We start from the raw sequence: 25822 nt of genomic DNA on the forward strand, positions 1-25822 counted from the left end.
AACCACACAATGCAAGTCTTTCTTAAGGTAGGTGATGGTGTTACACAAATGGTTCTTATCTCAGGAGCAGAGAAAATGATAGCAGAGGGGAGAAATGTGAGTTCTGTGAGTTGCTGAGACCTTGCAGCAGAGATACATCAGAGGAGCAGAGGATGACAGCTAGCTGGGAGCCCCGAGCCAGCTGCAGCCCCGTGGCCTTCGGCCATCTGACCGGGCCTCCCTTCCCCAGGGCTCTAGCAGCTCCCACCAGGACAGAATATGACTCAGGCACTAAAGGATTTTCCATCTGCTCACATGCAGGCATCTGAGCTCTGCTGCCCAACATCTTTCTCCTAGGCGAGTGCCAGCCACTGCACATGAGAGCAAGACAGTCCCAGAGACGAGGTGGCCAGCCTGAGCCTGAGTGTCTACGGTCCTCTGCAGTCAGTCAGGGTCTGGACACTAGCTCTTCACCAGGGAAATAAAGTGCCAGTTTCGAGGCCATTTCTACTCTGGGCTTGCGGGGCAGCTGGAAGCAGTCTCATTAGACTACTTTTGTGAGAACAGACACAAACAGGGAGGAGACGCCCACCAGACCGCAGGGATGTGGGCAAGGCCAAGTCCGCATCACTGTGTCAGCCCAGAGTTTAGATGGTTTAGAAGAGGGGAACATCATTCAATTGTGCTTCTGAGACTATTTTGAAGGCCAATAGTAACTGATGTATCTACTTAAGTAGTAGTTGAACTCCTTAAGCCAAAAATGTAATCTTTGCAACAACACTCAAGAAAGTTTTGCTTGTTTTTTTTTTTTTTTTTTGGTACTGGGGATTGAACTCACAATCTCATACTTGTCAGGCAGGCACCTGTAACACTGAGTCAAATCCCTTTGCTTTCATTTTTGTTGTTGTTTTTGAGAAAAGCTCTTGCTGTATGGTTCAAGCTGTCCTTAAACTCAGAGCTATTCTCTTGCCTCAGCCTCCTGAATGCTGGGATTATAGGCATGTGCCATCACAGCCTGTATCAAGTGTTTATACTTTTAAAGAAATGATTATGTCATTTCAGAAGCTTTTAGTGGAGAAAATTATAGATTAAGAAAAACCAAGGCCAGTGTACCACCTATAATTCTAGTTACTTTGGAGGCTGAGTCAGGAGGATCTCAAAATTTGAGGTCCACATAGGTACCTTAGTGAGACTCTATCTCAAAATAAACTTTTTGAAAAAAGATTAAGGATATAGCCTAGCAATTGAGTGCTTGCCTAGTACGTATGAGGCCCTGAGTTTAATCCTCAATATCAAAAAATGGGGGAGAGGGACAAATAGTCTGGAGGGCTATAAACTACGAAGACCTTGAGGTTCCCCTGGGCAGCTGCTCTGGGCTGGGAGAGGTTACCAATCTTCTCAAAACTCCTGCACCTCTGCATGGTTGGTGCCCTCCCTGCTCTTCTCCATGGCTTCTGGGTCCCTTCCCCAGTCTTACTGAAAGCTGTGCTCCGGGGACACGTGTGCCTGTTGGCTTCTGTCTCTTTTTATTGTTATGACCTCCCTGGTGGTCTCTACTCACTTGCTCATGAGCTTCCTGTTGGCCTGACAGGAATTCTCTCTCTGTTCCTGCTATGGTGTATAGATGCTTTCCCCACCCGCATGCTGGGCGCCATTTTCCTGATTTCCTTTCTCCAGTAACTTTCTTCTTCACTTCTATTCTTATTGCATGAGTCACATCCAGGGCTTGAAAACTCCTTATAAGTCTGTGCACCTAAATTGCAAATCGGACATCTCACTCTGGTTACCGCTTTCTGTCTCTCCAGATTTCTTATTCGATGGTCTTGCTATGATCACATCTCATATTCATGCAGGCACTGTCTCTATTAACACCTCTGGCTCCTCTGCTTATTAGCCTACTTCGTATTTTACCTTCTTTTATATCCTTAAATTCTGTAATCCATCACTTCAGTGTAACTCCTCCTAGAAATTCAGTCTTTTAGACTTCTATCTTTTATCTGTTGTTTATCAGAAAAAACTCCAGATTTAGCTCATTTTCTCCGTATCTGTTCCCAGGTTGATGAAGAGCTGATGAAGGAAATCTTGCAGTCAAACAGATATTAACCATCATAAATTCATAATTGGACGACTTCTGTTGGGCTTTCAATGATTTTGGGATTCTATCAATATTACTCAGATTAACTTCTTTATTCTTATCTGTGAAGTTTCAATCTGCCACTCTCCTCAAATTTCTAATTCATTTTCTTCATGCTCTTGGGGCAATATGGTCCTTACTTTACAAGGAAAATAAGACCCATCCAAGAGATTGTTCTTAATTTCTTTCTCTCTTTCCTTATCTATGTTATGTTAACTTTCCAATGCAGTGAAAAAATGCCTGAGATAATTGGCTTCAAAGAGGCTAAGTTTATGCTGGCTCGTGATTTAAGGAGTTCCATCCATGGTGGTCTGGCTGTATTGTTGTTAGGCCTGTGGTGGGGAAGGCCATCGTGGCAGTGGGAGCACTGCTCACCTCGCAGCAGGCAGGAAGGGGACCAGAGAAAAGAGGTGGCAGAAAAAGGAGAAGGAGGAGGAAGAAGAGGGGCAGCAGGAGGAGATATAATGATGGAATGACAGAGAGGAGGAGAAGAAAGGGGCAGGGACAAAACGCACCCTTCAAGGGCAATCCCCATTCACCTAAGTCTTCCCAGGGGCCCCTTCTGCTAATTGCTCATTAAGTTATGACTTCCTGTGTGGATCAATCCATTGAGGGTTTAGAATTCTCATTCAGTCGATTCCATAGACTGCATCTGTGAACACTGCAGCACTGAGGATCAAGCTGTCAGCATATGAGGTTTTGAGAAACATTTCATATTTAAAGCATAACACATGTAGTCCAAGCCTCCTCTTATGCTGCTTTCAGAAAGTTACATTTTCCATGATTTATGCTGTCTTTTGTGCTTTCAACTTTTCCTTCTTTAATGGACCCCTCCATATTCAGCACTGAGGCATGTTCATGTATCATCTGTTAAATAATTTATGGACCTCACCCAGTCCTGCTTTTCTCTCTAGTATTCATCTTTGCTATCCTTTTCCCTTTACAGTCAACTTCTTGAAAGATTTCTTGTGCATACCTGCTCTTTGCATGCATCCTCTCACTGTGACTCAGTTTCTGTTTTTTGTAGAGGTTGTCATTGGATGGGGTCTGAGGAGGTTCTGGAAATGGAGAAACCTAAACTTACCCTACCCATAGAATAATTTGCAGGTTCATTGACTCTCATCACAGAAGAAACAATTTTCAGAACTAGTCAGTAAGAAGCATGAAGGGATTTATTAGACATAATTTTAAAAGTACATACTCAGAAATAAAGTACAAGCCTGGGAGAGAGAGAGAGAGAAAGAGAGAGAGAGAGAGAGAGAGAGAGAGAGAGAGAGAGAGAGAGAGAGAGAGAGGTATTATTTTGTGAAAGTGGGAACATTTTATGTTTCTCTTAAGGTAGAAATCTATGGATAGAAGACCCACCCTCTGGAGCACAGTGGCCTATTTTATAGGTGAAAGGTATGAGTTGTTTTATTTTTTAAAAAATGGATAGCATAAGCATATTTTGAATTTTCTCAACCTGTTCTTTTATCTTAAGATCAGGTTTTTACTCTTTATTTTCTTGACTAAGCTCATTTATGCACTTACAATATCCCTAAGGAATTTTGGGCATGATGGGTCTGGAAGAAAAGGAGCATATATTAACAAAGGAATCCTGACGTGAGTTCCCTTGGGCAATCTAAGAAGTCCTAGTCTTTTTTAAAGTACAATTTTTAAATTACATTTTCGTTTGCCTCCTTTTAACCTACTTTTGTTTCTTCTGTCCTACTTCATTCCCTGTCCCCACCCAATCCCCAGACTTTGACCCCTTATTTATTCTTCAGGGATTTAGAGAAGGTGAACTTCTGTTTCCTTCTAACTGCTAGGAGGAGTGTTGACCCCGCCTAGCCAGGGATCAAAAAATTGTACCCTGACTGATTATAGGAGACAAAGGAAGATGTATTTTTGTTGCTTGATGAACCATCATCTTTTCAGAGTTTCATAAAGAAGAGAAGAACATTAGCAAATCATTGACACTTAAGCTTCATCATATAACAATGTTAAATAAGCAGAAGCCAAATATTAAAAGCAGAACCGTGGTGACTGGTAGATTTAAAAAATTGTAGACATCAGGCCAAATGAGGTAGTATTTGCCATAATATGGCCTGAGCTCTGTGGCTGTAGTCATTGTTAGAAAGCCTGCAGTTCTGTTTTTCCCCCTTGTTTTGGGGAGTCCCCCACCCCTCTTCACAATGATTCACTTTCTCCCAAGTACCATGATGCCTCCCAGCAGGACATGGATTTTGCCACATGGCCTCATTTTGTGCTCTCAAGATTCCTTCTGCATGTCTTGTTCTGTTTCCGCTCTCTGCGTGACAAATGCCGACTCAGCTGGCCACCTCCAAAAACCTGGGCTGCCTTAACCCTGGCAGCAGGATCACCAAACAGGCTACATTCCAGACTTGGTGCTGAAGATCTTGTCCTTCCATCTGCTGTAGGGAAGAAATACGCAAATTTAAACCTGACCTTGAATTCCTAAGTGGCATTTTGAGAGTAAACAAAATGACTAGGTATTTTTGCAGCATATTCGCTCTCTCACTAATGCCACCGAGTACACTCCAACAATTTATTTAATGAGTTTTTATAATCCAGCCCTGTACTTTCATGCCATTTGTCTTGCACATACATTGTGGGAAAAAAAATCCCCCTTGGTTAATGTTAAATTGTGCCTGAACACCTGTTTCTGTCCATAATTTCTGGCTCCTTTCTCTTTGTAAAAATTGTGTTTTCAGCCCTTGAACCAATATGCTGGTTTTTGTTATTTTTGCACTAAGAATTACATTCTTCTTTGAGGCATTTTCTCTCTCACTTTTGTTTATACTGCTTTCCTCTGTGCTGGCTAAGTCATTTCTTCTCTAAGTTGCTTGTTTGCTGAACCTCCTTCAGTATAGATTCACCCACTGCAGCTTCCTCGGGGTTCTGTTCATTCTCTTTAACAAAGAGGATCCTGAGAGATGCTATGCACGATTCATTTGATTTTTCTTCCAAAAATTTTTTGAAACAAAGTAAAACTGTTTTGATGATTAATCGGTGAGATGAAGAAGTTTTGCATGTGAGTAAGTTTGGGCTGCTCACTGTGAAGCAAAAGACAATGAGCTGTCATAATTTTATTTTTAGAGCAGGTCAGTCCAACATGCCAAATTAGAATCTACATGTTCCAACACTTGTAGGGAAATGTTATTTTTTAGAGAAGGATTTTGCTTCTTATTTTAGTAGGTAGGTGACTTTGTGCTTAAATTACTGCAGAGGTTTGGAAACTACTGTCTGATTACTTAGATGTTGAAAGCCCCAAGGTGACCTCATTTACTGTTAGGCAGGTAGTTAGACATTAGCAGCCCAAGGGACAAAGAGGAGAAGTCCAAAATAGCATATAGTACCAGTTTGGTAAGGAAACAAAGATGTCAGTGTATAATACATTTATACTCTTTTGTTAGGTCTCAGACCTAAAGCAATTCCACAGAGTACAATGACATTTTCAAGTTATATACTCTGCACAGTTTTTGTATTGCTGGTCATCTACTTGCAGAAAAAGATGTGCAGTCTAATGATACCAGAAAAGGATACATTTTTAAAGACCCCCCTACCTTGGTTTGGGACCTGGTTTAGATTAAGAACTTATCCTTTGTAAATTTCTTTAGGATTAAAGCCCCCGAGGAAACACTGACCACTGCTAGGTGTGGAGTTCTGAGGACTCTTTCTAGAGATTCTTTCTAGGTTCTTCTTGTCCAGAACAAAGCTTTGGACAAAATAAGTGCGAAATTAGCAAGGCTTTACATTTTTGAAGGTGGGAAAAGCAACATGGTTCAAAGAGGGGATGCAGGCCAATTCAAAGCAGGAAAAGAGGTTCACTCCACAGGGTGAGAGCAGATTACAGTGGAAGAAAGAGTAAAGAGGCCCAGAGCACAATGACTGCAATCTTTTGTATCTTTCACTCCTCAAGCTGATGTGAAGTCTAGGCTCTCCTGTCAAAAACTCGCTTGAGTTCTCATGAGAAGAACTGAATTAGCATTCTCGGATTGGTCCCAAGTCCAGGGCTTTTGTAACTGTTCTGCACATATGTCATGGAACCCTGTGTTTGGCAGGTCACTACGATTTGCCCCAGCCAGCTGGCCACACCCTAATCTCATGTCCTCAAAAACACTGGAAGATATTTTGCTATTCCAAAGTAACTTTTAAGTAAAATATCAATAGACATCATAATCACCATAGTTTCTTAAATCCTAGGAGTAAGTTATTTGCATAAAAAAGTATTCAAACTCTAACTCAGTGCTCATGGCTTCATGACACTGCCCGCTTTCTCACTCTCTCTGTGTATATTTACAATAAACCCTACCTATACTTCTGCATGGCTGTCTATGTGTTTTGGCTGAATTATTGCATCAAGGTCACAAAGAACGGAGGACCAAGGAAGCGAAGGACCAGTTTCTTGCTGCATCAGGACCCAGCTTCCTTCCCAGTGATACTGTAACCCATAGACTGATGCTTTTGTTCTGGGAATAATCTTGTGATTTTCTTCCAGCAATCCTGTTTTGTTTTGTGTGTAGTAAGTAGAAACTATTTGCCTTTTCCTACTGGTTAAAATATTTTTTCCACCTTGCTGTTTATACTATCATTTCCATCAATAGGAGGATATCGCAAGGCAGAGATTGTTTTACAACTTCCTGTAACAAAGAGAACATGTAGTTGATTCGGGGCTATTTTGCTACTTTGTGATACATGAAATACTCTAGAAATTGTCTCGAGATAACTTAGAGTGTTATTATCCTGGTTGTATAAGTACTCAGCATTAAGCAGCCCAGTATTTTAGCCAAAAGATTGGCCTACCGAATTGACATCTTATTTGAAGGTAATTTGGAATCAGGATATCAGTTTTCTTGTTTTGATATTTCTTTTATTTTTTGTTTTGGCGGTTTTAGGGCTGGAACTCAGAACCTCACACAAGCTAAGAAACCATTCTACCAGTGAGCTATGTCCAGCTCCAAAGAATTTTCAATTATTATGTGAAATTATGCATGTACTCATTAAATTTACTCATCACATAGCTTTTTTTTTATTTTACTGTGAGCAACCACTTACAAATGCATAATTACATATTTTACAAAATTATACATTATGATTAGTTCTTTTCTTATTTCAATTCAACTGGTCCTATAGGTGTAATTAACATTCAGTGTTAACCTTCAGATATCCTTTAGAGTGCATAACCATAAGCATTTGGAATATTTTCTTTGATTTTGATGAGGTTAGAGTTAAGAAAAACTGCAAAATTCTTACTCATTAATGTATTCAGAAACTGCATATTTTAGGTCTTTTGGGAAAATTAATTAAATATTCAGTTATTTTAAAATGAAATTGTTGAGAGGGAAATCATGATTAACATTTTTGCTATAAGAGGCTCTCTAAAACTTTAGGCTAGAATACAGTATGTAGGAGGAGGTGTAATAAGCAGTCTCTCACCTTCAGGTTTTTGAGTTTCTCCAGATGTCTCCTGTGCTCATTTTCTCCTCTGGTGATTACATCAGTGTTTGGGAAAAGATGGTCTAGAGTTGAGGGCAACATGATGGCACTGTTAGAGGGTAGAGACTGCTGGTGAGACTTAGACACCTTAAAGAGTTGCTTCATGACTTCTGTTAAATGGCTTATTCTCACAATATCAAAGTTCAGATCCACTAAAGGGATAAGTCGGTACAGGGTAATAATTTGTGAGAGGGAAAGAGTCTTGGTAACTTACTAGACTAGATTGGTCAATTTTTCTACCAAAAGAAATCATTTCTATAGAAATACTTTAGCCGCATTTCAGCAAGTTGGCAGAATAGAAATTTCCAATAACAGAAATGTCAATTTAAACAGCTACTTACCAATGAAATGGGTTAAGGAAATCAGGTGTACAATTACAGAACTTGGTATAGCACAAAAGAGAAGACAGAGTGAAGCAGGCAGAGACAGTTTCACATGATCAGAACCAAATCTTCCCTAATTCCCAGCCAAGCAGCATGGAGAGAGATCTCTTCTGTGTGCGGGAAGGAGGTGGAAATTAACAGGAGACTTTGCTTTGAATCTTAATCCTAGGCCTGTCCAAGTTAAGATAGCACTGATCAGATCCCTGTGGGCCAGCCTCCAGTCTAGTACCTGCAGACTGAGTCTCCAGGTTATATGTCAGTGCCCTGGAGTTCATCTTTAGGTCTGCTCTAGTGACAAGCCAGCCTCTGCAAATCTAGATTTTGGCCCACCTTTACCATGCTGTCTCCACAGATTTGATCTCTAGACTATCCCCGGGAACTGCCTGCTTTTGGACAGCACTCTCTACCAGGCTGGACTTTACCAACAAGGATTTAGGGCCACTCCTCTTTAAGTTCACCCCTGTGGACTGGGACCAGCACTGATGAATCCTGCCTCCAGGCTATCCTCTTTGGATACAGGTTCCAGGCCTTCCGGAGTTAAACCGATCCCTGTGACCCCAGGCTCCAGACTGATCCAAGGCTCCAGACTACCCCAGAGTCAAGTTGATCCACACAGCTCCAGGCTTCAGGATCATCTCAGTGCTAGCTTCATACCTCTTGTCTCAGAATCTGGATCTGAATCCTTCCCAATCCCAGGTCAGTCCCAGTGACTCTATCCTCTAGGCTGGCTCCTGGGGCCTCATGCCTCAGCTGATCTGGGTTTTAGGCCTATCACAGTAGCCAGTGTTGGTTTGACCCCGTAGGCCTAGACTCCAGGATCATCCCTGTCAATGAAGATTCTAGGACATCCTGTATATTCCGAAGAATCAGGCTAGCTTTTGTGGGTCTAACCCCCATGTTAGTACTTGCATAAAGAGATCTCAAACTGACCTCCATGGACCAAACTCCAAGCAAACCCCTGAAGAGAAAATCCTTAAGATACTAGACCAGCATTCAGGTACCCAGGCTCCAACCAGCTTTTATGGACCTAGACTTCATGCCTTTCCTAACACCATGCCAGTTCCAGGTTCTAGACTGATTCCTGTAACCTCTAGCTCCAGAGCATTTGGGGTATAGGCCTGGCCCAGTAGACGTGGGATCCAGATCCATCTCTGTAGATCCTAGTACCAGGCCAGCACCAGTAGACTAAGGCTCCAGAACCATGCGTGTAGATCTAGGCTTCCTGCAAGTCCCTACTAGACTTAGAATCTTAACCCACTTAAGCCTTAGACTCAAGTTTTAGACCTGTCTGAACACTAAGCCACCCTCTATAGATTCAAATTTTAGGCTAGCTCTGTCAAATATGGGCTGCTTAACTTCTCAGACTCCAACTTCAATTCTCTGAATACAAAAGACAAGTCTGTGTCTGTTTACCTGCTGGTCTAGACATAGGTAAGCCCCTTTGATGACTCCAGCAGGAAACTGACCTGCGAGATAGCCTTCTTAGCATCTCTAGTTGGGATAACTATGAACAGCTTTCATAGACAAAGCTAGTTGGTAAATTTTGAAAAGTCTGCAAAGTCTGAAATAAACTCCTACTTCTGTCCAGATATTAAGGTACAGGTATTGTATCAAGAAGAATCAGAAACATACATGACACCACCAAAGGAACAAAGTATAGTAACCAAACATAAAGAAATGGAAATTTATAAACTGCCTAACCAAAAAAAAAAAAAAATCAAAGTCATAGTCTTAAGGAAGCTCAATAAACCTCAAGAAAATAAAGAAAAACAATTCATTAAAATCAGAAAAATGATTACTAAAGCCAGAAATCTAACACAGAGATCAAATATATACATATATCCTAGAAATTCTAGAGCTAAAAAATATAATGTATGACACAAAAAGTTTAACAGAATCTATCAGTAGTGTAATTAACAAAGTAGAAGAAAAAAGCTATGAAATCTGTATGGATTTTGAAGTCTATATGTCCAAAGTTTCCTGTGTTCAGCTATGGGGTTTTTGTAAGGGTTTTAGAGTACGTGGCACTGTACTCATTGGTGGAATTATCCACTGATGAGGTCATAGCTGAAAGTGCTGCTCTGGAGTGGGATTCATAAACCATAAACTACTTCTGAAGGTGTAGCTATCTAATACTCTGCTATTCTGTGTCTCTGTTTCTGACCACCATGAGGAAAGTGGCTTTGCTCAAACATGCCCTTCTGCTATGGTGTTCCACCTCACCTTAGACCCACAGCTTCCAGAATGAAGCCTCTGAAACCATCATCTAAAAGCAACTTGCCTTTTTAAAAAATGTGTGGCTGTCAGGTAGTTTGTTGCAGCAATAGAAAAAATGACTATTCCAAACACCAAGACTGTTTATTTAAAAATATATCAGAGAGGAAGAAGAATGAGGAAGGAAGAATGCCTTGAGGATTCATGATACAGCATCACAAAAGCAAGTTTTGAGTTATAGGATTTTGAAGAGAATGAGTCAAGGACCGTGAAGTATATTTAAATTAATAATAGCAGAAAATATTCATATATTTGAAAAAGATATAAACATCCAGTTATAGGAAGGTCAAATCTCCCAGTGAGAATTAATCCAAACAAAACTACACCAAGACATATTTTAATAATACTGTCAAAAACAAAAGAGCAAGACAATGTTAAAAGCAGCAAAAGAAGTAAATTACATGTAAGAGTTTTGGGAAAGCTAGCAGTTAACCTCTCAGCAGAAATCTTATAACCTAAGACTGAGTGGGATGATATATTCAGTGTGCTAAAAGAAAGAAACTGCCAAGCAAGAAGCAAAAAACTGCTCTTCAGAAATGAAAAAGAAATAGACTGTCTCAGACAAAAAGCTGAGGGAGTTCATTACCATCAGGCCTGACTTACAGGAAAGGCTCCGTGGAGGGAGTTCTTCAAACCAAAAACAAAGAACTCACTAGTAAGAGTAAGCACACAGTCAAATGCAAAATACACCAGCACTGTAATTACAGCGTGTCAGTCATCTGTGTCTTTGATATGAAGGTTAGAAGATTCAACTGTTTTTATTATTCTTGAAAAAAATTTTATTAGTGCATGGAATGATTATATTCATCATGGGGAACTGGCACATGTACTTAACAGATCTTAATTCTTTTTACCTCTCCTTCACCTCCTCTCTCCCCTCCCATTTCTTGGTTCCCCTCTCATTTGCAAAATATCTATTTCGTCTATTTTTGATTCTGCATCTTTTATTATGCTCTTTATTTATTCTTTGTGTTTCTTATATGAGGTATAGAAAGCCCCGCTGGACCTGGTCGCAGTCTAGGAAAATCCACATTTGTAATCCCAAAGGAAATGAGTTAATTCCAGACTACAGCTTCCAGTTCAACTCAGAGCAAGACTAAAGACACCAATTGTCTTTACTGTAGTTGTGGGGAGCCAAGGGGATTCAAATTCAGCTAGTACAAGGGCTACCCAGAACAAAGGCCACTAGCCAGGGTCAAACCCAGGTTTTATTAATCTGGGAAGAAGGGAGTGGCTAGAGGATGTGTGACTGTAGTTGTGGTGGGAAGTATGTGAGTACCATGAGCTGGGTTAGACAAGAGGCTTGAAATCACCTCTGCAGGAGAGAGAGAGAGAGAGAGAGAGAGAGAGAGAGAGAGAGAGAGAGAAAGAATAATGTATATAACAGAATTTGAGGCAGTATCTAAAGTTTTGGGGTTGGTCCTTCAGATTTTACATACAATTTTCTGTGCTCTGGGTTGTCACAGCCTCTTTCTTGAGGCTCAGTTCCAGCCAATAGCATGGTTCTGTTGGTTAGGCTCACATATACTTTTTGGGAGCTATGGACAGAGCAACACTGACTTGTCACCTTGCCTCAAAGTTTGCACATGGGCACTGTGGCTAGACCCATTTGCATTGCTTAAAGCCAATTGAGGGATAAGGAAATGTCCTAGCCAGTTCTGTACCTATCAAAAGTAGGTACAGAAGTAGGGCCAGATTTAGCCAAAATGGATATAACTGCTGTGCTTTCAAAGACAGTCATCTGGGTGGTCCTCCACATAAGATAAGCCATTTGACTTTAAAGTTTGTGTATCTGATTTATTTCACTTAACATTATTGACTCAAAGTGCATTTCTTATAAGTGACTCAAATTTGTCCTTCTTTATGGCAGTGTAGTACTCTATTATAGACAAATACCACACTGTTTTGAAGTCTATCCATCTGTTGATGAACACATAGACCTCTTCTGAGATTTAGCTTTTATGCTATGAATACTAGCATGCATGACTTTAACTCTTTGGGGAAGATACCTAGAACAGGGATAGCTGAGTCAAATGGAATTTCTGTGATTAGGTTTTTGAATAATATCCATACCAAATTCCACAATGGAATAGTAATTTATATTCCCTCTGTTAAAATACTAGCTACAATAATTGTTAAGAGACACACAATATAGAAAGATGTAAATTGTAAAATAAATAACTAAAATGTTGGTGAATAGAGTGGGTTAAATATGTAGTAAATATTTCATGTGTTCAAAGTTATTAGCCAAGCATAATGGCACATAACTGTAATCCCAAATCCCAGTGCTGAGGGAGGCTGAGGCAGGAGGATCACCAATTTGTATTGTCTGGGTAATTTAAGAGAGACCTTGTCTCAAAAACGAAAGAAAGAATGAAAGACAAGAAAAGTGAGGAGCTGAAGATGTAGCTCAGTAATAAGAATATCCATAGTACAAAAAGAAAGAAAGAAAAAAAGGATGTTATATTAGCTTAAAATAACCTTAATGTAAGCGTATTATGTAAATTTCATGGTAACCAGAAATGTTTAGAATTTCCTCATCTTAATATTTGCCGTATACTGATATTATCTTTTTCTTGATAATTCATTAAAGAATGAATGTATGTATGTGTCCATGAATAGGGCTTACAATGAATAACTTCAATGACAACAGGATTAATACATGTAATTAATATCTTAATTGACTACTAGTTTATTTAGTTCTTATAGTAAAAAAGACCCATGCTTGATTGCATTTTCTTACTCAAACACACTAGCTCTTAACTAAAAGTGTACCTTGGCAACAACAATAGTTTTCATTTGGATGTATTTATGTCATGTCAGATCCTGGACTAAGTGCTTCAGTTTCATATTTTATTTTTGCAACTTTCTAAATCCCATTTTACAGCTGGGAAACTGTATGGCCTCATGGGGATTTCTAGAACTGTTTTAATGAGGAAGAAATTCTTTGAGCTTAGTGTTCTAACGACAATGCTTGCCTAAGCCAGAAGTGAAGCGTAGTGCAAATCTATCCCTGTTTAGTTTGGCCTTGAGAGAGCAATGAAGGTAAGTGCTTCCAGGGGAAGGAACTCTGAGCAGAAGCATCTGCTCTCTATTAAAATGGCAAGATGAAGGGATTTACACTCATGAACCAGGGCGAATGGGCTTGTTAATAACTGGATTCCTGAGAACCTCCAATAGGATCTCCCATAATGCTGCACGTAAACAAGAACTTACCATATTAGGAATAATTTAGTGAATTAAGAAAAGCAATGCATTCACAGTCAATTATTTGTTGATTGTGATATGTTCCCTATCATCCAGAAGCAGCTGGTTTTATTGGCAGACATGCTGAAGATAAGTTCCAGCTGGGACATGACATCTTGGAAAGTGCAATACATAGGCTGATATGACTATTTTCTTGTGCCAGTTTATGAGGTGTGATTAAAAAATATGGTGTGTGTTTAAATTTTAAAAATTATTCCAGTAAAACACAAATTGCCATTAATCCCCTTCACAATATCCTTACTTCAAACACACTTAACCTTTTGTCCTTTTTATTTCCTGAAACAGTTCTGGAAATTTCTTTTCATGATTTTCTACAGTTACACTGTTTTGGTTGCCTCCATTTCCTGAATTTGTTGAAAACATTTACTCTTCATAGTCATTTGGACTTTGAGGAAGAGTCCAAACTCATGCAGTGCCAGCTATGGAGAAGAAGGTGGATAAGGGGACGCCATATTGTTTTTATGAGACTGATTTTCCAGCGACTGTCACATGGCAGCAGTTAAAAATCACATCTCTTAATGACAGGAAAGAGAACTTTCAGAAGTACTTCAGAAAGTGACAAAATCAGTGGAAAAGAGGGGGAGCATTTTGACAGTGATTAATATGCCTTTTACTGTAGTAATTTCTTAAAATTTAAACTTTATATTTTTTGATCACCCCAGTATGGCAGTTTTCATGTTTAGAATACATATATCTTGGAATTAAGAAATACAATGAATAATACCTAATGACTAATTCAGAATATTTGTTTCTAGTCTTATGACGTTGGGTGCTATTAGTTAAATATTCAGGGATGACTACCTGGTAGGAAACGAAACAGTGGTTTCACTGAGTTGGAAACCAAGACTATCACCTGGCTTCATGCCACTAAAATAGAGAACTTTGTGTTGACTGCAGTAATTGATTATGAGCATCATGATAAAAATAGGTTGTTGCTATAACATTTAAGGTATGTCTGGAGTGTACTCTTTTCCACTGTAGCCGTAGGAAATACTGAACGGAAGATTATTGCAAATCCACACAGGTAGGAGGCCCAAGGACTATACGCCTCCAGAATAAATACTCATATGACCTTGCCAAGAAAAAAACTCTGATCAGCAAGTAGGCTACAGAAGAAGGAGATAAAACTTTAGTCCTGCCCTGGTGACATTATTGCTATACTGACCATGGATTTTCTTCCTACCTGTCTTTTCTCCTTGCTGTGAAATGTATGTGTGACATTTTTGGCTGTCTGCCTTCTCACTCCAAATGCTGAAGCTGATAGACTTGGGTTAGACGGATATGTGCATGTTTGCTAATTTTTTAATTTCTTCCTTTCCCGCACTGTAGGGGCAAAGTTACTTATGCTGAAATTTGGCCTATTTGTTTCTGGAGATGAGACTCTAACAAACTTCCAGGGGTTAACATCATACCGAAAGCCTGATGGGAGATGGTGCCCGAGCCGATGTCCTCCTTTTGGGAGAAGGTTCAATGTACTTTTTACTGCATACCTGTGCCTGCATTTTGTTAGATAGGAAATTTTGGAAGAAAATTTAATTAAGTAAAAAAGAATGTAGCAAAGTTGAGCAGACAAAAAAGTGAGCTGAAATAGATGGTTGTCCTTTATCTGGCTTTCTAGCCTTCCAAGCTCTTTTTAATCTGGAGGAAGTCTTCCACTATGTGACTTCTGTGGGAGGCAGTCTTACCTTCCACTAAAGAAGATGAAGGGGGTCTGGCGTGCCTCCTCTGGTCCTCTGGCAGCTATGGTATGGGCATGTGACCTAGGTGTGGCCAATCAAGTGTTTCCTGTGAAGAATTAGAATCTTATATGTGAGGGAAACTAGATGCATAGATCTTTCAGAATTTGCCTTCCAATGGCAAAAAACCCAGAGTGGATGGAGGCAGCCTCTTGTTCCCAGTGGCAGCAGGGCCTGGAGGTGTGTGGTATAGCAGCAGTGGTGACAGCAATGTCATGCAATGACTCCCCATCAAGGTGTGACCTTGCTCGTGGTATCTGTGATTCATATCTCCTGTTTCCCTTCCATTTTCTCATTTGGTCCTACTGTTAGTGCCCTGAGTTCTGCAACAGTCTTCTAATAAAGTCCTTTTTTGCTTAATTTTCCATTGAAAAAAATTTTTTTTTGGTACTGGGAATCGAACTCATAACCTCATATTTGCCAGGCATGTGCTGAGCTATGTCCCAGGCCCTCTTAGTATAATCCTTGTAGCCCAAAGCACTAATTTCTGGTGGTGTACATTTTTACTTTACTTTCAAGTGAGAATTTGGGTCATTGAAATGTATTTTACCGGGCCAATGGTCACACATTAAAAATCAAAGCTGAAATCTGATCCCAGGTCTGTTGGATGCCAACCTTTGTATTCTGAGCCACTGCTCTGTCAAATACCATTAGTCTAAAAAGAGAACATTACAAAGAGTAGCTTCCTATGGTTTTAGATAATTATTTCTCAGTTTAGAGACACAGAGAATTCATGTGGAAGGTTGTCACCGACTGTTGAGGCTACTGCCAGGAAAAAACAAATCACCCTCAAGAACAGGCAGATGCCTGTGCAACCACTTTCAACAGAGCCTTTGCGGAAGTTCAGTGCTTGCTGGTCACAGGTCTGTTCTTATCTTCCTGAGGAGCTGGACAGGGCGGTGCTTCTTGGGGTTCCATTTCCTGCTTGCTAATGACGGGCTCTCCCCACAGTTCCTGTGCTCTTGCTCACTTTCTCTAAAATGAACTTCCTTGTTGATTTTTACCATAGACTTTTCCTTCTCTGAGAGGAATTTTAGACACTTATTCTCTTAAAAAAAAAAAAAAAGCAATTCTTTCAGAGGAACTTTTTTCTGTGAAAAGGACTAGAAGAATGTTTACCTGGGTTGTGCTAAAGCCTGACCTTTCAAAGTCTCCTGGGATGAAGTCTCCTGGTCAATAGATGATTTACTATGGGCAGCCCTTCTTCTCACAGATATTTAGTTCACATTTCTCTGTCCTTAATTTCAGCCCAATTTATTTCTTGTACTAATTCGATAATGACTCTGGCTGTTGTTTACACAGTGAATGCTTTCCAAGGACAATCACATCTCCTGTTGGCTGTTGTCAGCGGAGCTGGGAATAGTTTAGAATCTTTTAATCATTTCTTTTCTTTTTCTTGTCTTTTTCCTTTTTATCGGTACTAGGGATTGAACTCAGGACTGCCAGCTTGCAAGGCAGGCGCTTATGCCGCTGAGCTAAATCCCCAGCCCCAATCATTTCTTTTCTTTTTTTTTTTTTTTTTAATTTAAGAGGAAAAAGAGAAAAACACAAAACAAACCAAAGCGGCGTAAGGGTACACGCAATACAGAACTACAAAACAAAACAAAACAAAACAAAACAAAAAACCATAACAGTAAGAAATTACCTGCTAGTAGATTACACACTATTTTCTTGAAAATAGTTCCTCAAATCACAGTATCAAAGAACACAAGGTGGACATTCAAACAGGGAGACTGCAAACAGCTGTGTTCAATGATCCAAAAACATTGATATAGTCAGCTATTTAACATCCCTAAACACACTTGCTGTTATATCCGTTAGAGCTCTTTTTCTTTTTTTTTTCCCTCTCTTTTTTACAACAAAATTTACACATTTTGGATTTTATTACTCCTTAGTGCTTATTACTTTCTTGGGGGGGGGGAAGAATACAGTCAAATATGGCAAAACAAAGCTGTCAGTCAATACCAAGGATAGACATAACACATGGTGTAGAACAGAGTACAAGTTTATCAACAATGGTTATCAACGTTGTCCCTTGTTTCCTTAAAAAGAATTGTCTATCTTATTAGATATTATAAAGTTGGACAAAACAGTAGAGAACAAGACCAATAAAACTTAGGCATTGTAAACATTACAGGACTTCCAAAGAAGACAATAGTCAAACCAGAATGGGTATCTTAGTGAATCTTATTGTCTTCAAAGTAGTTGCCTATGTCTTCAAACTTGATACTATCATATAGAATGGAACAGAGTCTAATCAGTCAAAACAAGATCGTGGGAGTACTACAGGACTTCAAAACAAGTTAATAGGAAATCGAAAAGAGTTACTATTTATATATCCTAATTTTTTTGAATTTTTTTCTTTAATTAAGACAAACATAAGAAATGACTAAATAATTTTTTTTGAAACAATAAGGGGGAGATTGAGATAAAACAGGACATAACAATATAACAATAGAGGTCACAGCATGACTGTTTCAATAACCTAGTACTTCACCACCTTATAACCTGACTTAATAGTAGTTACCATAGTGTCTTTTTCCTTGAAATATTTGGGTAAAACTTCATATACTCTAGCTTCAAATATTTTCATATCAAGAAGCCCAGAATAAAGCCTTTCTAATTAATGAGTGAAAACTTTATAAGGCTTCAAGGCCACCTAATGGGGAATCATGATTACCACATATTTTTATATATTTGAATCATTACTTACATTAGGGAAACTATTCGGTATTCACACATGCGAGATTGATTTATTTCACTTATGAGTATGGTCTCAAGCTGTGCCCATTTATTGATAAATATCTCAATGTGATCCTTCTTTATAGCTGAATAATACTCCATTGTATAGAAATACCACAACTTTTTTATCCATTCCTCAGTTGATGGGCACTTGGGTTGTTTCCAAGATCTGGCGATTACAAATTGTGCTGCTATAAACATAGGTGCACATATATCACTGTGGTATGATGCTTTCAGTTCTTCTGGGAATATGCCTAGAAGTGGAATAGCTGGAATAAATGGGATTTCCAGTCCCAACTTTTTGAGAAATCTCCAGACAGATCTCCACAAAGGCTGTACCAGTCTACACTCCCACCAGCAGTGCAGGAGAGTTCCTTTTTCCCCACAGCCTCTCCAGCATTTGTTGTCGGTTTTCTTGATCCTGGCCATTCTTTCAGGAGTGAGATGGTATCTCAGTGTGGTTTTAATTTGCATTTCTCTAATGACCAATGATGATGAGCATTTTTTCATGTATTTATTTGCCATTTGCATTTCTTCATCTGAGAATTGCATATTCATCTCAGATGCCCATTTTTGGATTGGATCTTTGAATTTCGGAGGTCTGAGTTTCTTTAATTCTTTATATGTTTTAGACAAGAGGCCCTTGTCTGAGAGAGAGTTCACTAAAATCTTTTCCCAGTTTGTGGGTTTTCTTTTCACTATGCTGGAGATTTCTTTTGACATGCAGAAACTTTTTAATAAGAAGTGGTCCCAGTTATTGATTCTGGGAAGTATTTCCCGTGCGGTTTGAGTCCTGTTCATGAATTCTTTACCTACTCCTATGTCTCCAAGGTTTCTACCTATTTTGTCTTCCAATAGATTTAGTGTTTCTGTTTTAATATTCAGATCTTTGACCCATTTACATTTTAATTTAGTACATGGTGATAGACATGGGTCTAGCTTTAGTTTTCGGCAAATGGGGAGCCAGTTTTTCCAGCACCATTTATTAAAGAGACTGTCGTTCTTCCAGTGAACCTGCTTGGCTCCTTTATCAAAAATAAGGTGGTTGAGTGTGTTCGTAGTTGTGGTTGTATCTTCTAATCTATTCCACTGATCTTCAGCTCTGTTTTGATTCCAATACCATGTTGATTTTACTACTGTTGCTTTGTAGTATAACTTCAAGTCAGGGATTGTGATGCCTCCTGCTTTGTCTTTGCTGCTTAGAATTGCCTTTGCGATTCTAGGTCTCTTCTGGTTCCAGATGAAATTTAGGAGTGATTTCTCTAGATCTATAAGGTATGTTGATGGTATTTCTATTGGGATTGCATTGAATCTGTATAACAGTTTTGGGAGAATGGCCATTTTCACAATGTTTGTTCTTCCTATCCATGAGCAAGGGATGTCTTTCCATTTTCTGAGATCATCTTCAATTTCCTTTTTCAGTGTATTATAATTTTCACTGTATAAGTCTTTCACTTCTTTCGTAAGAGTAATTCCTAAATATTTCATTTTTTTGCTTGCTAATGTGAATAGTCCAGTTTCTCTTATTTCCCTCTCTGTAATTTTGTTGTTCGTGTATAGGAATGCTATTGATTTCTGAGTATTGATTTTGTATCCAGCCACATTACTGAATTTATTTATTGTATCTAAGAGTATTTCAATGGAGTTTAGGGGGTCTTCTATGTAGAGTATCATGTCATCTGCAAACAATGATAATTTAACTTCTTCTTTTCCTATCTTTACCCCTTTTATTTCTCTTTCTTGCCTAATTGCTCTGGCTAGTACTTCCAGTACTATATTAAATAGGAGTGGTGATAAAGGACATCCTTGTCTTGTACCCGATTTTAAAGTAAAGGCTTTCAATTTTTGGCCATTTAGTATGATGCTGGCTGTTGGTTTGTCATAAATGGCCTTTATTATATTGAGGTAAAGACCATTTATTCCAATTTTCTGTAAAGTTCTTATCATGAATAAGTGTTGGACCTTATCGAAGGCTTTTTCTGCATCTATAGAGATGATCATGTGATTCTTATTTTTGGCTTTATTGATATGGTGGATTACATTTATTGATTTGCGTATGTTGAACCATCCTTGCATTCCTGGGATGAATCCCACCTGGTCATGGTGTATAATCTTCTTGATGATTTGCTGGATCCTATTTGCCAATATTCTATTGAGGATTTTTGCATCTGTGTTCATTAGGGAGATCGGTCTATAGTTCTCTTTTATAGTTGGGTCTTTCTCAGGTTTTGGTACTAGAGTAATATTTGCTTCCAGGAATGACTTAGGAAGGATTGCTTCCCTTTCAATTTCATTGAATAGTTTGAGGAGTGTCGGCATTAGGTCTTCTTTATATTTCTTGTAGAATTCTGCAGTGAATCCATCTGGGCCTGGGCTCTTCTTGGTGGGCAAGGACCCAATTACATTCTCAATTTCATTAGCAGAGATTGGGTTATTCAACAGTTTTATATCCTCTTGATCTAGCTTTGGTACTTCATATGCTTCTAAGAATCTATTTCTTCTGTGTTATCAAACTTTTGAGAGTAGAGGTTTTCGAAATAGGTGTTGATGATCCTCTGTATTTCTATTGGGTCTGTAGTGATTTCACCTTTTTCATTTCTTATTGCATGAATTTGAGCTTTTTCTTTCCTTTTTTTAATAAGGTTGGCTAGGGGCTTATCGATTTTATTTATTCTTTCAAAGAACCAACTCTTTGATTCGTTGATTCTTTGGATTGTTTTCTTAGTCTCTATTGCATTGATTTCTGCTCTGATTCTTATAATTTCCTCTCTTCTTTTGGCTTTGGGCTTGACTTGCTCTTCTTTTTCTAGCTGTTTGAGGTGTAGCATCAAGTTATTTACTTGTATTTGTTCTGTTTTCCTGATGTGGGAACTCAGTGCAATAAATTTTCCTCTCAGAACGGCTTTCATTGCATCCCACAGATTCCGGTAAGTTGTATCTGCATTTTCATTTTCTTTTAGGTATTGTTTAATTTCTTCTTTAATTTCTTCTGTGACCCACTGATTACTCAAGAGTGTGTTATTTAGTTTCCATGTGTTTGCGGAATTTTTGCAGTATCCTTTGTCATTAATTTCTAATTTCAGAGCGCTATGATCCGATAATATGCAAGGGATGATTTCAACTCTTTTGCATTTGCTTAAATATGTTCTGTGAGCTAATATATGGTCTATTTTAGAAAATGATCCATGTACTGCTGAGAAGAATGTGTATTCTGATGTTGTTGGGTGGAACATTCTGTATATGTCTATCAAACCCATTTGTTCACAGGTGTGATTCAGTTCTGTTATTTCTTTGCTCATTTTCTGTCTGGTTGATCTGTCCCTTGGTGTCAGTGGTGTATTAAGGTCTCCTGTTACAATTGTGTTACTGATAACTTGAGTTTTCATTTCTGTTAATAATTGTTTTATATAACTGGGTGCTCTGGAGTTTGGTGCGTATATATTTAAGATAGTTATCTCTTCCTCTTGGAGTTTTCCCCTTACGAGTATGTAGTGACCTTCTTTGTCCTTTATGGTCATTGTTGGTTTAAAGTTCACGTTGTCTGCAAACAGAATGGCTACTCCTGCCTTTTTTTGGATTCCTGCTGCATGAAGAATTGTTTTCCATCCTTTGACTTTCAGTCTGTGAGTATCTTTCTGGGTTAGATGGGTTTCCTGTAAACAGCATATGGTTGGATTTTGTTTCTTGATCCATTCTGCTAGTCTGTTTCTTTTGATTGGTGCATTGAGACCATTTACATTAATGGTTATTACTGTTAAATGCTGGTTAATTGTAGGAATGTTATCTCTCTGCTGTTGCATCTTTATCTTTCGGTTCTGTTTAATTATTTGCTTTGCTTAGTGGTTTTTTCCTTTGTGTATCTAAACTGTCTTTCAATATTTTTTGCAGGGTTGGTTTGGTGTTCATGAAGTTCTTCAGCTGTTCTTTGTCATGGAAGTATCGTATTGCACCATCTATTTTGAATGATAGTTTTGCAGGATATATCAGTCTTGGTTGGAAATCATTTTGCTTTAGGATCTGGAATACTTCACTCCATGCTCTTCTTGACTTTATCGTTTGTGCTGAGAAGTCTGCTGTTATTCTGATAGGTTTTCCTTTATAAGTGATTTGCCTTTTCTCTCTGACAGCTTTTAATAATCTATTCTTGTGTTGGATTTCTGGGATGGTGACTATTATATGTCTGGGTGTAGTTTTATTTTGGTTATGACTGTTTGGAGTTCTGTATGCTTCACTGATCCTGATGTCAGTTTCTGATCTCATGCTTGGGAAATTTTCAGCTATTACTTCTCTAAATATCCTCCTGACATCCTTCATGTTGTCTCCCTCTCTTTCATTAATCCCTATCATTCTTATGTTATTCTTCTTTGCATCGTCTTGCAGTTGTTGAATTGTTGTTTCCTGGTTCCTTGTTATTTTCAAAAGATCTTTCCTTTCCTGTTCACTAGCTGCAATCCTGTCTTCAAGGTCTGAAATTCTATCTTCACTTTCATTAAGGCGTTTTTTACAACTTTCAGTGGAGTTTTTTATTTCCTGTATATCTCTGTGCATCTGCATTATGTATTCTGTTTGTTTCTTATATTGCTCGTCTAGGGATTCTATCTTTTTGTTTAGTTCCTCCAATTTTTTATCTGTGTTTTCTTTAGATATATTTAGAATCTCTTTCATTTCTTTTATCATTTCTTCTTTTATCTGGGAGATTATTTCGAGTTTGAATTTCTTTAAAGCTTCCTGGAGTTGCTTGTCAATTTCAGTGGCTATTGTGTCCGATATATGAGGTGAATGGGATATATTTTCTTCTATATACATCGCTCCTAGGGTTTCTTGAGATGGGCTGGAGGTTTGAGGTTGTAATTTGGTCTTTCGTTTTGTCATTTTCCTATATTTCTGTGTTTCAAGTGTTACTTGAAAGCTTCCTCAGGATCTGTTGAAAATCCCCTTCTATGTTTGGAGCTACTGGGACTCTGGCGCCGCGCTACTCCAAGCCATTAGGCCTACAGAACCAGTGGCCCTCCTCTGCCTGCTCAGAACTCCGCAGTTCCAGACAAGCTGGGCCTCAGGGACACTGTGCGCCCACCTGCCCCTTGGAAGCTCCACAGTTCTTCAATCGCAGCCGGGTTAGGGTACTCACCACAGGCCGCAGTGCTTCAGGAACCTGTGGACCCTCCCTGGTTGCAAAGAAATCCAGAGTCCTCCAGACACGCAGAGAGGCCAGTGAGGGCACCCCAGATCTGCCCAGCTCCTCCTCTGCAGACCTGTGGCCAGGCACGGCAGCTAAACAGGCTGGGCTAGGTTGGTAGTGTGGGCCAGCCCACCTATTGGGAGCTCAGCAGGTCTCCAAATGAAGCCGGGAATGGGGAGGCTGATGTGGAAGCCTTAAACCCACCTCTCTCCTTCACTGCACCTGGAAGCCTGAGGGAACTCCAGCAGTCTGGGCGCAGAAATCCAGAGTCCTCCAGACACACAGAGAGGCCAGTGAGGGCACCCCAGATCTGCCCAGCTCCTCCTCTGCAGACCTGTGGCCAGGCGCGGCAGCTAAACAGGCTGGGCTAGGCTGGTAGTGTGGGCCAGCCCACCTATCGGGAGCTCAGCAGGTCTCCAAATGAAGTCGGGAATGAGGAGGCTGATGTGGAAGCCTTAAACCCACCTCTCTCCTTCACTGCACCTGGAAGCCTGAGGGAACTCCAGCAGTCTGGGCGCAGAAATCCAGAGTCCTCCAGACACGCAGAGAGGCCAGTGAGGGCACCCCAGATCTCTCATTTCTTTTCATATGTCAGCCTCTTTGCCCTCCGAGCCAGGTTCATGCTGTCCTCCTCCCTTCTTCAGCTTTAGCCCAGCTGGAAATATGATTAGAATATATATATATATTTCCTGCTTTTGGCAAGGATTTTACAGTTGGCCGGAAAAAGAAGCTGTAAGATTTTTTTTCTTTTTAAGAACATCCAAGTTCTTATCTACTGAGCTGCGTTATTCCCACACCAATATTCTTCTTTAAAATCCTTTTTACACAAAGTTAACTTCTGATAATGGGAAGTTAATTGCAAGGCTTTGATAACAACATTTGGATAGAATTTATTTTTATGCTACTCTTTCCCTTAGGCTGTAAATCTCAAATGATAAAGTAGAACCATAGTATTCAGTTATCTTTTGTACCCACTCCAGGCAATGTTACTTATCTTAAAACTGATTGTAGAATGCTTTCAATGTATCTGCAGTGGCTTATTTTTCTTTTAATAACTACCATTCTTTTGAAAAAGGTAACTTGCTTGCCAGGATAGTTCCTGTGATTCTGAAATGCCAGTCTCCTCCAGGATCTAATGACAGTATTTGCAACTGTCTTGTTATCCAGCAATATCCTTTGCTTTGCTTTAGCACAGCCACAGAGGAGTATTTATCAAGCACTGCACAGTTTAACTGCCTATAAAGATTAGGCCCAGGCTATTTAATTACTGGATTGGTTAAAATTGACAATTGGGATGATAGTGTTCCCTTTCCAATGACTGGTACAAGTTGCACATTTCTTTCTAGGTTGAAAAGTACCAGACAGCCGTTACATATGTCTCTTTTAAGAGAAATATGAAGCTAGTGAAGGAAAAATGGAAGTCTACTTGGTAGAGGAATTGCCTCCTATTTGGTGTTAGGTAGTTAAGAGTTTGAATTTGGGTTTCTCAAAATCCTTGCCTGAGTAGGTAGGAATTTATTCTTCCCCTGTTTGTTTTTTATCATAATATTGGAAGAGAACCAATGACGTGGTAGTTTCAGTGGGTTGTGCAATGTTTGCTCTGGACTTTCCTTGTATAGGGAAGGCACTGAGCCTTACCACTAGCCTTCTTCTCTATCATGAGAGCTCAAAAGTCCTGAGAGGTAGAAAAGAGACAGGCTGGTGGCTAAATTCCCCAGGGACTCTGCAAGCCACCTGTTCTTGGTAACAAGGATGAGCGGCGCTGTAATTTGGACATGGTTTGTCTCTCAAAGGTTCATGTGCTCGGAGCTTGGCTCCTAATGTAATGACACAGGAAAGCAGAGGGACCTTTCACAGATGGGCCCTTGTCAGAGGAGACTGGATCATGACTGCTCTTGTGAAGGTCCTAATGCTGGTCTCATGGAAATCAATGAGTTCCCATAACAGCAGATTGCTATTATGGAGTTAGTCTGCCTCTTCCGAGTTCTTGCTTCTGCTTTCATCACGGCCTCTTTTCTTGCAAGATTTTGTTAGACAGAAAATTAGACTCTAGCAGGTTTAGAGACAGATGGCTACACACACACACACACACACACACACACACACACACTTTTTCTCTTAGCTTTCTTTATTGTCAGCTGTAGATAAAATCCACACCAGCCTGTGGTTTCAAACTTCAGCCCTGGAGAACGTGACACTGAGCAGGCTAACACAGTCCAGGTCCATACGAAGTCTGATAGACCATGGGAGGGTTGGAAAAACTTTAGTGTCTTAAAACAACCAAAAGGAAAAGGTCTTGGGAGGAAATGGAGACCTACTTTCCTCTGAAGTATATCAACATAGTCCATTTTCTTTACAAAAGAACAATGACTTCACAAGAAGGAAAGAATATTCTTTAAAAGACCCACTTAATCATAGAAATGCAGCCTGAGACTCATTCAGAGCAATTGCCACCTTGGCACTTGCTTGAAAGCATATTGTCTCTCTTGCTCTAATAATCTATCGTTTTGTAATAAACTTTTTCTATATTCTATACAATGACGACTTATGTGACCTATCTGAAATCTTGTGTTAAAGACAAAGAACTGACATGTGCCATTGGTTCCCTGTGGTGTTAGAACCCTGCTTC

The 25822-nt window shown here is 39.5% G+C and overlaps 1 long non-coding RNA gene across 2 annotated transcripts in view; it reads left to right on the forward strand.

Annotated features, from left to right (window-relative positions):
• Positions 1–16029: 16029 nt before the first annotated feature.
• LOC134472683 (uncharacterized) overlaps positions 16030–25822 on the forward strand; it is a 93941-nt gene continuing 84148 nt past the window's right edge. For both annotated transcript variants that reach the window (XR_010042615.1, XR_010042614.1), the window contains exon 1: positions 16030–16135. This is a non-coding gene — a long non-coding RNA (uncharacterized LOC134472683). The remainder of the gene's footprint in view (positions 16136–25822) is intronic.

The sequence above is a fragment of the Cavia porcellus genome, unplaced genomic scaffold (genome assembly GCF_034190915.1).
Source record: "Cavia porcellus strain 051 isolate PalLab524CR breed Dunkin Hartley unplaced genomic scaffold, mCavPor4.1 scaffold_24, whole genome shotgun sequence".
In the NCBI taxonomy this organism is placed as follows: domain Eukaryota; kingdom Metazoa; phylum Chordata; class Mammalia; order Rodentia; family Caviidae; genus Cavia; species Cavia porcellus.